We start from the raw sequence: 11,110 nt of genomic DNA on the forward strand, positions 1-11,110 counted from the left end.
ACAAAACAAAAATTTTATTTAACAAAAGGAGTTTTTGAAATGGATCAACTTGGACCAAATAATTAAGAAAAACAGTCACTAAGTGCCCAGCATATAGATGGGAACTCCTTCAATACTGTTTAAAAAGCATCCCAGGGTGATCCCTCAAGAAGTGGGTTGAGAAAATATCATATAAGAGTACATTTCTGCAAAATCTAGGCAAAGTGTGGACACTATGAAGATGCTAAAATATAATACAGTTTTGATTTATTTTGGATTTTGTTTAGTCACAACATAATTGCCATAGTTCCATTTATGTTATTCCATAGTTGTGATGAGTTTACCATTATTCTAAAATGTGAAGTAAAATAAAAAGAATGAAAGAATGAGTAAGTGACTAAACTTTTGAACAGTAGTGTGTCTTAAGGATATACGGTTTGTGTGTTCTTTGTTAAAGGCAGTGTAAAGCCCTTGTGATTGATGTTTCATATCTAAAACCTGAAAATCTGGATGGTGTGTTTATTTGAATTATATATATAAATTATATTTATATATATAATTATTTAAAAAAAAAATTTTTGTCTACATTCAAGACGTTTTTATTTGTGTAGCACTTTTCAAAAAATAGGTTTAAAAGCAGCTTTATAGAAAATCATACCTTAATTGTTAAAGCCCCTTGTGAGCAAGCTAAAGGTGACCGTGGCAATGTAAAAAAAAAAAACTCATTCAACGACTAGTGGAGAAAAAACCTTGAGAGGAACCTGACTGTCTGGCTTTACGATATATGTAAATAATCCAATATGTATTTATGTTTGAGCAAAAACCGTTTGGCGCAGTAAATGTTTTTTTTGCCTCTGGGTTTTTTTTTTTTCATTGTTTATTACAGACCATGCACAATTTCAAACAGAAATATTACAATTTGATGCATTGTACCAGAGTTAGCCACAGGCTAATTTACATCTGCAGTCCCCAGGTAGGGTACAAACAAACCAATAACACACCCCCACCCCCCACCCCATACACACACATAAAACACATTTTGTCAGCACAACATCAATGTCAATGGGTACAGATTTGAGTGGTCTTCAGAAAAGATTTCAGTTGTGATTTAAAACTCTTAATGGAACTGCAGCTCTATATGTCATCTGTTATTGCATTCCACTGTGTAGTGGCTTTAAAAGAAAAAGCAGATTTTCTAAAGGTTGAACGGCAAAAAGGTATGTTACAGTCAAAAATAGAAGCTATTCTGGTAGATGGATGAAAAATGTTCACTTTGCATGTAAATTTTACCATTGATACCGGCTAATTCAATGCGCGCAAGTGCTGTGCTTATACCTGTTTACATTCCAAAGTCAAAAGCAGAGTATAATTTTCATGAGAAAAGTCTCATGTAATCGTGAGTTTCTTACGTTGTCAGTTTTTTTGTATAAGTTGGTTCTTTTCCATGAGCATTTGCTCTCATAAAAATAATATACAGTATATATATAATCTTTCTTTTTTTTTTTGCACTCTAGTCTGTCTTGAATACTATTATTCTGATGCAATTGAAACTTTGTAATGCAGCACTTTTCGTACTACTGTCTCCTTAAGATGAATTGCTTATGATGTATTATTCCTATTTTGTAAGTCGCTTTAAATAAAAGCATCTGCCAAATGAATAAATGTTAATGTATTGTGTTAGCTGGGAGAATTTGGCTGTTAATTGCAACTTGCTGCTGCTGTTTCTGCCTCGTCAATCCAACAACTTGCACGTTGATGTCGATGTAAATAAAACAATATGTTTGATGTATTGCAGCACCGGGACATGACACTGTTGTTTGGCAAATTTGACAAGCTGTAATGCTACTGTCTACTTGATCTTCAAGCTCTCAACTCGCCTATATAGGCTAGTTGCTCTGTTTTTATGTGTTCGCTCAGCGTCGTCTCTCCGGGGAGGAGACTGTTTCACAGCTCTCAATGTTACAATGCTTGGTTTTAATCACACTATAAGTTATGTATTATTTATGTATTGTACGATACATATACTATCACAACGAGAGTGTCTTATAGTACGATACAATACGATACGATATTTATTACACCCCTACTAAATATGTGTTGTTACTCTTTATGGAAAATAACGTGTTGCATTACTGTATTTTTTTCATAATTTGGTTGAGGCTCTCAGTATGGTCGGGCTTTGCTTGCAGATGTTTTTTTTTCTTCGCCAATGGGAGTGGTCCTGTTTTCCACGTAGTATTGCACCATTGGTTTGCGTTGTTAACGTTGTTATTCATGATACATAAAATATATGCTTAGATTATGGGCAAGGAAGATGTTTTCAGTTGTATTATTTGGCAGTAAAAGAACAGTAATGAATAGAAAGGGAATGCGTCATACTAATTAAAAACATGTATCCAATATTTTAGTATCAACAAAAAAATAACATCTGTATTGTGTTTTGCTTGTTAACTTCCAACACTGGTAATGTTTGCAATTTTATTTAAATGTCATTTATCTTTAGTCTTTCTTCTAATGCCATGCTAAATTATTGCTCATAGAATTTGGTCTCTGTGTGTCTTAAATTGAAGCGACAGCTTATCTCTAAAAGTCTTGTTAGATTAGTACAGGTCTGGACGTGGTAGTGAGTGAACTTTGACCCCTTTGTTTACGTCTTTCAGAATGATGATGATTGACTGTTCTGAGTCCTCCAATGATCACATATATTTCACAATACCTGATTTGAAAAAGGAAATCAAAAAAGAAGGAAATCTTCCTCTGACAATTGTTTGAGTGCTGCAATCCTGTACTAAACAACTTCAAATCACTAGAACTATAGTAAGTGATGGTGTGGGGTTTGTCAGGATGTTTGAGATATGCTCAGCGGTCTTTAAGACACCTACATATTTGTGTCATGACAGCTTACAGGCTGTTTAGGACAAACACCTCAATTTACCCAGCAACCCATCACCTCTGCAGTAAAGCCTGAAGAATATGCCTCCATATTTTACCTGTCTATCTGTCCCTCTTTCTGTGTTCATCTTTGCCTATCTCTCTTTATCTCTGTCTGTTTGTCTCTCTCTCTCTCTCTCTCTCTCTCTTTCTCTGTGTATTTGTCTTTTAGCTCTCTATTTTTATCAGCCTCTTTCTCTTTTCTCCTCCAGCACATTGCATCATTAGTTGGCTGATCTGAACTTCCTCTTAAAACACATTTGAGTCACAGAGAACAAATTGCTTGGCTTTCATCCCGGTTCCACTCAGTTGTGTGCGTGCAGTGTGTCAAACCTAACTAACCTTTAGTTTCAAACTTTATTGTGTAACTCATCCCGCACTGTTTGTGCTACAGACATGTATGAGATCTCAAATCATGTGGTTTGTTGAGGAAAGGTGTGCTATTAAATGACTAAGTAATCAGATTTGCAATTTTCACATGGCAGACAATAAAATTGATGAAAAAAAGACTGCTGGAGCAACAGCATAGCAATGCTGAGTAACACTTTTTGCTGAGTTTATCTGACAAAGTTGAAGTTGGATTTGTAATTGTGTAAGTTTTGCCCAGGCAAGCATTACTCACATTTCCAGTAGATAATGTAAAAATATGCTCATATGATACACTCATTACATTACATTATACAAGATATAATCTGCCTCATTTTAATGGTTTGTATCATTTTTTGTGGGTGTGTAAACAAAAATACATTTCTCGCCATCTCTGCACTAAAAACCGTAATAATAGGAAATAAGTTTGCTCAATCAATTGAGCAATGGCATCTCCAAAACTTGTGTAGTTCACATAACTTGATCATATGGAATGAACTTTTTAAGTTAAGGTAACTAGATGCAAGTAGACTTAACTCAGATTTGGTATTTAAATGTTGTTGTTTCTACTTACTAATTTTTATTGAATGGACTCAAATTTAGGTCATACAGTAACACAGATAAATAAAGAAGATTGTAACTGATTCTAGGTCAGTCATTATTAAACGTATTTCTCCACAGAAATGCATAGACACCTGTGTTTTAGTTGCATATTCCCAAGGACAACTGATATAGTTTTAACAGGGTACAACTTGACCAAACGGGACACTGATCACAATAATGCAAGGTGACATCACACAAAATAATTATTTGCAACAACAACAACAACAAAAAACATGAAAAAGAGCTAATGGAGCTAATACTTCTATGATTTCTTAATAACAACTATTTAAATGCCCCCATATGTTCCCTTTGACCTTGGAAACATGATTAAATAATTAAAGCACAAGGATTTATGGGTACTTCCCATAGCTTCACTTTTGTACTCATTAGTTTGAGTTATTAACATTAGAAATCTATGAAGTCTATACATTTTTAAGATAATAAGTTCAAGGAACGTAGATATTTGAGTTATGAGCCCAAAACTTGACATTTCAAGACATTCTTAATTAAGACAGCTTGATTTTTCCAGTAATGACAACATGAGGGCTTAGAGTGTGGGAAATAAAGGGACAGAAAAACACAGAATCTCACTTCCACGTTTGTGTTTGTGTGTGTGTGTGTGTGTGTGTGTGTGTGTGTGTGTATGTGTGTGTGTGTGTGTGTGTGGAATTTCAGCAGCTGTCTTTAACGGACTATCAGGGGGCCCATAGTTGAGGCCCTGTATCGAGAGAGATTCAGGAAAGCCACATGTTGTTGCAGCTTCATTCCACTCAACCGAACACAACTTAAAACGTTCTCTTCTGTTTACAATCTTCAGAGCTCTTTATGTCAGGCAGCAATGTATTTGCTTGTTTTCTGAGGCTGTACACGTACAATAATATAATGATATTGTGATTATCATGATATAGAATTGATACACATGTACTGTGATGTCTCTCCTGTTGTGAAGTAGTTGGCAATAAGCAGCTAATTGTATTTCCCTACTTGTAGTTTTATTGGTGTCTGCTGTGGATGACAAGCTCTGCTTTATTTTAGCAGATAAAGACCACAGCATGAAACGGTCTAAACCATGTCAGTGCTGTCCAATTTCAGTGATTAATGATTCTTCGCTTCCTCTGATGGATGACACCAGGGAGGAACGCTTCTGTCAAACACATCAGAGAGACTGACAGACAGAGCGAGCTGTGAGATGTTAAGGAGGTTAGACAGATGTTTTTAAACACATGAGCCAGTTTGTGGTTTGACGTCTTGTGTCACAGGTGCACACTGCAATAAAAATCTTTCTAAATTGTTTCCTCTCCAATTGGCAAATAGTTGTCTTTTTAAAGAAATATTCAGGGTTCAATACAAATTAAGCTCAATCAAATTTGAATTTTGAATTCGAACAGAATTTGTGGCATAAATTTAAATACCAAAGTAAACTATACTCACTGTGTTAACATGACTTTAGAGTGAAACAATCGCTTACTCCCCTTTTATGTGTAGTTATATCCAATTTTACAACTTCGCTGCCATGACGACTTAACATTATAAACCTTAAAACAATAAAAAAAAAATAAAAAGCTCAAATAATAGACACAGAAAAGGTAATGTAAGTGCTTTTATGAAATTCTAAGCTTACATTTTCTGCCTTTTTAAACCAAAAATTGGCCTCTATTGTATATAGACTTTACAATATATTCTATTGTAAGTGCCTCACTGTAAGCTCGAGTTTTGTTTTTTTTAAAGACAAGAATAATTATGTGGTATTCGACGTTGTCAAAAAATGCTGTTGACTGATCCTTTTGGCATAAACCTCACTAAATGTAGTTTGATTTCTCTGAAAACAAAACGTAATATCTTATAACATTTTGTTCAAGTGAATGCACCCAGTTTTAAGGATGTTTACAAGACAAAAATAAAAATGACCACACTGAATGTGTCTCTCAGTTTTCAGAGAGTTGCATCTCACAAAAAGTACCATGATTTTTTGGACATGCTATCATGGTAATAGCGGTTGTCGCAGTGGTGGTGGCGGCGTTGCAGCGTGGGAACGGGATTCTCAGCAGGGGTTGTGAGGAAATCCTGCCACACTGAGAGTCGATGTTCTGTTCACACTAATTACAGCATGAGGGGACATGAGGGAGCATGTTACTATACAGAAACAGAAACACACATGATTGGCTTCATTAAGAGACAAAAATTTCATGTCACAATTTAAAGATGCTACAAAAAACAAACAAATGCTGGATTTATCGATCTCTCCATCGCTTTGTTCTTCCTGTGTATTGTGCTAAAGTAGGGCCATCTTAAACTTGATAAAGTTGGTTTGCAGGGGTGGATTAGGGGCCCCCTGTCTCATACTATGATTAATGATTCCCTCAAAAACACAACTACACCTCTGATATAACGACTTATGCCTCCCTTGACAAACCGAGAGAATGAGAGTGAGAGAGTGAAAGAGAGATAGAGAGACGAGCCTGGCGTCCAGAGTGAGGGAATTCCACAGTTTTTGTGTGTGTATTTGTTTTTGTTTGTCTGTTGATGCTTTGACAATATCGTACAGTATGCATATTAATCATGCCAATAAAATACTTTGTAATTAATTAATAACGAGACAGGCCTAAATCAGGAATCCGGGACTGAAAAAAATTTGAAAATTGTTTTATTTCATTATGTCTACTAATATTTAATAAATACAACAGTGTAAAGATATGTAAATTGGTACTTAAAAAAGTGCACTTAAAAGTAATCCAAAAGTAATAACTTGGATTACCTAAAAAGTATAAAGCTTATTTAATTGAAGAGAATTGAGAAAGGCTATATATCTAGAAAAAGAGACCGGCATCATGTCCAGAGAGCGAGAGAGAGAGAGAGAGAGAGAGAGAGAGAAACCCTTTAGGTAGAGACATTTTCAGTTAAGTAAAATAAAACACACATTTCCACAAAGAAAACAAGGATTCGCTCTTTATTGATTTAGATTTCGAGCAGACCGACACACCGACTGACAGAGAACAGCAAATGAACGGCCCCAGTGTGGAATCAGGGTGCGTGCCACTTCCACTCCTCCATCTGCTTTATAATCAGTCTATCCTGAAGCAGCATTTTAAGAAGACTCTTCTTATAAAATGTGTTACTTTGTAGACAAGCAGCAACGAGAAGTGCATTACACAATAGTCAAATTATTATACAGTATAATAGTCAAATTAAATGTCAGCAATAACAGTCCTATTCTGCAAATTATGCCATATTAACTTTTGGATCTGCACTGAAACCTCTAAAGTGAAAACACTTTTAGAGTTCTGCATCTGACGTAGGGCTGGGCGATATGAGGATATATCATGGCAATGAAATAATCTATATCTTGTATATCGCAATATGTAAATATCCATGTGCAGAGCGTTGGCTTATCTATTAGTGGTTGCTTCACATGAGACTGAAAGAAATGCTCTAAAATAGCTCCAATTCGAGTAACATTAAACGTTTCCCAATGTTTAAGTGGGAGGTTGAATAATTAAAAGAACTAGTTCCCCCCATTGGTTGCATAATCATTGCAATGGGCAATAACTCTCATCCTCTGTGGATTGTGGCTACCACTTTGTTACAGCAATCGTGAAGCTGCGTTCATGATTCGAGTCAAGAGCGTCAACGCCAGCATCAAGCTTTGAACTTACTATGAAAACCGCTTCCAGATAAAAAAAATTTAATTCTTAGTTTTGGTGATAATTAAGACTTGACTTGCTTCAGTGGTAATTAAAATGTGCCTTACAAGTCATATCTGGTCTTGTTGTGTACATCATACAGCACTAAGAGCTCCTTTCGCCATCATTTTATCACTGACAGGAAAGCGCTGTCAGAGATTCTTTTATTTACTGAGAAAACAACCTCCACGGCTAGTATTACGACAGCACCGTCCAAAGAAGGTCAATGGCATTGCTATGTTATGCTATTTTATGGCAAGCTTGTAGGCTGATGGTAAATGCTCTGCACTTATATAGCATGTTTTTAACCTTAACGGTATGCAAAGTGCTTTACACTGTGACTCATTCACACACACACATTCATACACAATGGCAGCAGAGCTGCCATGCAAGGTGCTAGCCTGCCATTGGGAGAAACTTGGGGTTCAGTGTCTTGCCCAAGGACACTTCGGCATGTGGGGGCCAGGATTCGAACCACCAACCCTGCAATTAGTGGCCGACCCGCTCTTCCAACTGAGCCACAGCCGCCGCTCTGGTATTAATGGTAAATACGTTAATTGTGATTAAGAAAAAGAAACTAAACGTTTTAAATTAATCACATGCTTTAACATGTTAGTTCTGACAGCTCTAATTTATATATTTATTATTACTTAGGCTATTGTCGATAAATAAAGATAAAATTATATAAAAGTAAGTATAAGATTCATTGACTTTATCGTGGTGTATATGTTTATCGTGATATAAGGTTTTGGTCATATTGCCCACCCCTAATCTGATGTGTGTATCTGGGGAGGTTTGTGTCTCCCTCAGCAGCTGATACTGACTGTATTGATTGCTCTCAGTGCTGATCAGCTTCTTCTGACTGTGTAATTATGCATTGATTATTGGGGGGTGGGCTAACCTTTATTTGACCTTTAATAGGGTCTCTGCGACCTCAGGCTGTGACACTCTGCATCATCCCCTGGCCTGAACATTTACTGTGAGCATTTCCAGTTTTCAAATCTTTAAGGTATTCAGAGTTTTGGTTGAGATGCTATCAAGAAAAAAGAAAACAAACAAGAAAACTAGGTATCCATGAGCACAGCAATGTATTTGGTAATTGTTGCTTTTGGATAAACGGAACTTCTGATTACAAAGTCTACACGCATAACTTTTGTGTTTTTGTACATTCAGTCGTGAACCGACCCTGCTCTGCAATTGTTTGATTGAGTTTTTCCAGAACGGCCTATTATGGTGGTATCAACCATTTTTAAAAATTGACCCTAAACGTCAAACAAAAACAAAACTAATGATGGTTGATTTCCTTAAATGTCAGTCAAATGATCTTTTCCTGCTTTAGTGGGTGGAGCATGGGAAAAAATGGAAAGTGGGCCAGGTTTTATGGTGTTAGAGTCCATTAGATACATCTACGCCCAGTGTTTTATAAATTGGAATATTGAAAGTCATTCTCTGTGAGGGCAAATACCCAACACCCCACTTCTCCTTGTGTTTCAATGAGGTGTTGATAAGATCCTGATCAGTTCTGGTCTCCCCCCCAGAGGATCTTGGAGAATCTAGTTTCACTTAAATTGGTCATCTCACTTTTCACGCAATCGAGCCTTTTGAGTCATCTCCTCTCTCCTCTTCCTTTTATCTGTCCAGGTGACCTGTCTTCGTGAGCGGAAAGTGTCACATTACACCCTCTCTCTACCTCTCTCTCTCTCAATTCAATTCAGCTGGGTATGCTTTATTGGCATGACAAAAACTGTACGTATTCATTGCCAGGTCCAATAAAGGAGTAACAGTGCAAATGGAGTAAAGAAGTCATTATTAGTGGTGTTTGCTAAGGCAAGCATCACTATTACTATAATACTACAGACTTACTTTGAAGGAGAAACTCAAGCTATATCTAGAGACCAGAATATCATAGAGACTTGGGTCAGTAAGTAACCAGACAAAACAACTTGGCATCTGCAAAGCTTCACTCACGTAGAGCGATTAACTCCAATGTGTTTAATCCTTGTTTTGGATTGAAGCCATATGTTATAAACAAACTGTAAGATGCTAATGTGTTAATCAGATCAGTGATTGGTGCTTTCAGTTCTTCTAAACAAAAATGGCTCAATTGATGTAGAGAATGTACATTTGTCTTGCAGGTTTTGTTTGTGATTTATTTATTTATTTTTCATGATCTGTGATGTGTTGTTTATGCTTCTCGAAATGTTTTCACATAGTTCCATTGTTTTATTGTGCAGAGAGTCAGGTTTTATCCTATGAGATCTAGTTGTCGTGTTTAAAAATGGAATATATTAGACAGGAAGTTCTTTTATTCATGTTAAATTCAGGTTGTTGCTCATGAAAGGGCTATTAATGTCAACATGATATGGCATTCACAACCCATTTTACTTCAATAATGTAAGATATTTCTGAATCAAGCAGGAAGTTCAACAAATCAAAAGAAGGACGGGACTTGATTTGATCAATTGGTGGTTGATTGCCTAGTAAAAAGTGGTCTCTTAATGAAAAGTGGTGAAAAATAATCAGGCTTGATGACATCAGTAAAAGTTGACAAAGATGACAACATTTCAGAGGAGGAGCAAGTTATTACATTTGCTGGAAGATTATAAATAATTAAGAATATCATGCACTAATGAATCTTGCACAATGGGTTATTTGCATATGACAGCCATGTTTGATTTCTGATTTGGTGAGTGCGGTCCTATCCACTTCCGGTTTCGCCAGGAGCCAGTCCATGAGGTGTTGTTTACAGTAAATTGATTTAAAATGTATTGTAGTGTCATAATAAAGACACATGAGGCCGATCTCATAAACAGTGTTTGTGTTTAAGGCTGTTGTCGGCAACAGCCATGTTGTACACTCTGCAATTGTGGAACGTTGTTACTCTATGTCTATGCGCCGTGCAAATAATGTAAACTAGCAGAAAACTTGCCACAAATTTGCTGCTCTTTATTTGCACAGGTAAATGAGCATTTGATTCGCCACAAATGTAAGCCAGAAGTTTGCAGCTCTTTGCTGGTAGTGGTAAACCTCGGGCAAACCTTTGGCAACAATGGACAATTTGACGCAAGTTTGCCGCAAATCTCATTTGCATGTTAAAATTATCACTGGTGAGTTTGCGGCAAGTTTGCAGTTGGATTTTGCTGTTGCACACTGTCTCCATGAGCTTATCCACCTTTTCACCTGTTTTCAATTTCCAGTCTCCATTGTTTTTACACAGATCTGCATTTACTCTTTAAGCGTGAAGTATTACATTGGTAGAAATTGTCAAAAAAACATGTGACTATAGTGCTGATACTTCACAGGGTCGAGATGACTGTTTTTTTTTAATGCCTAAACCCGAGTAGTTAGATGACATGAAGTGATAGTCCAAGGTTAGTTACATAGATATCATTAACTACTTTGAATTGTTATGACAGTAAACAACTGCACAAGTTGAGTGAAATATATTTTTACTCCAAATAACACTTAAATGGTTGTTGTTCTCCATCTGAATCGCTCGTTTCGGTTAGTTTTATATTGCGTCTCGAGACCAGAAACAGAAAACAGGTGGA

General features: G+C 36.4%; 1 protein-coding gene across 1 annotated transcript in view; it reads left to right on the top strand.

Annotated features, from left to right (window-relative positions):
• The window catches only part of LOC127661290 (AT-rich interactive domain-containing protein 3B-like), a 60,508-nt gene that overhangs the window by 32,332 nt on the left and 17,066 nt on the right, over window positions 1–11,110 (top strand). The gene's annotated exons all lie outside the window — the stretch shown is intronic.

Source organism: Xyrauchen texanus, chromosome 21 (genome assembly GCF_025860055.1).
Source record: "Xyrauchen texanus isolate HMW12.3.18 chromosome 21, RBS_HiC_50CHRs, whole genome shotgun sequence".
Lineage (NCBI taxonomy): Eukaryota > Metazoa > Chordata > Actinopteri > Cypriniformes > Catostomidae > Xyrauchen > Xyrauchen texanus.